Source organism: Seriola lalandi, unplaced genomic scaffold (assembly GCF_002814215.2).
Source record: "Seriola lalandi dorsalis isolate HSWRI2012SDOR001 ecotype SW California unplaced genomic scaffold, Sedor1 jcf7180002007135, whole genome shotgun sequence".
Lineage (NCBI taxonomy): Eukaryota > Metazoa > Chordata > Actinopteri > Carangiformes > Carangidae > Seriola > Seriola lalandi.
In genome coordinates this window covers 1-1,336 of record NW_019477788.1, presented here as the reverse complement: position 1 = coordinate 1,336, position 1,336 = coordinate 1, and the positions used below count along the sequence as shown (strand labels likewise).

General features: G+C 41.3%; 1 long non-coding RNA gene across 1 annotated transcript; it reads left to right on the top strand.

The window, feature by feature from the left end:
- The first annotated feature begins 6 nt into the window (after nucleotides 1-6).
- LOC111671552 (uncharacterized) lies at nucleotides 7-913 on the top strand. The gene is made up of 2 exons (XR_002761951.2): nucleotides 7-361; nucleotides 558-913. It is a non-coding gene; the product is annotated as an uncharacterized LOC111671552 (long non-coding RNA).
- The last annotated feature ends 423 nt before the right edge of the window (nucleotides 914-1,336 follow it).

Sequence of the window (1,336 nt, the reverse complement as noted above, 5' to 3'; positions counted from 1 at the left end):
CTCTCTCTTGAACAGGAGGAGTGTGTGTGTGTGTGTGTGTGTGTGTGTGTGTGTGTGTGTGTGTGTTCCAGGTATTACTTATGTTGTGGGGACGTCCAGCTGTTTCCAGTTGCATTATGAGACTGTTAAGTTTGGAGACATAGAAATTCACATAATGTGAATCATTAAATATTGAAGTGACACAACTGTGTGTTTGTGTGTGTGTTTGTGTGTGTGTGTGTGTGTGTGTGTGTATGTGTGTGTGTATGTGTGTGTGTGTGTGTGTGTGTGTCAGTTCACACCCTCTGGTGGTTCGAGAGCGCTGACCAGCGAGCTGAGGTCCGACACAAATCTCACAGTGATGCCAGAGTGGTCGCTGCAGGTGAGGCTCCGCCCACAGTGATAGTGAGATCATAGTTACCTCTCAGTGCTCAGTTGTTTTGATTATTGGTGTATAATTATTGATGACTTTAAAGATGGCAGGTGTCTGGGATTACCTGAGATCCTTCAATAATCAATATCATCACTAACTGATCACTCTGTTCAATAATTGATATTAATGTCTCTCTGTCTCGCAGTCAGAAACAGTGTTGTCCATCTCGACTCTCAGAAGAACAAACTCATGTTTCCATGTCCTTTCTCCCCGATGAAGTAACTTCTTGTCCTCACATCTGCGTCTCCACGGCAACAGAGACAAACACTGTAAACACAACGCTAACATGTAAAACTGATTGTAATCTTGTCCTCTTTTAGCCTCTGTACTGACACATCCTGTAAGGTGTAACTGTTCGTCAATGTGTGAGTCACATGGGCAGTGTCCAATCCTGTGGTCTGAATGCTGGAGGGGGCGGGGCTTCTGTGATTCACCTGACACTGTTGCTTTAAATCTGACAATTGAAACTGTTTCCTGAATAATAAAGTGAGACGTGAACAAGTTGTCTGTGACTGAACATGTTTATTTATAGTCACTAACATCATTTTAAAGCTGTGAGATATTACTATTTAATAATATTATTTTTATTAAATAATAATTAATTCAGTGATTAACAGACAAAGAAACGTCACACACACGTCACACACTGAGGTTTAAACACAGTTTTTATGACCTTTTTACCTTCTGTACACTCCCAGTACTTCAGGTGCAGGATCAGGATAAGAATCAGGATGATGATCAGGATCAGAATCAGGATCAGGTTCAGAATCAGGATGATGATCAGGATCAGGATGATGATCAGGATAAGGTTCAAAATCAGGATGATGTTCAGGATCACAATCAGGATCAGGTTCAAGATCAGTATCAGGATGATGATCAGGATCAGGTTCAGAATCAGGATCAGGTTTAGGTTCAGGATTTTTT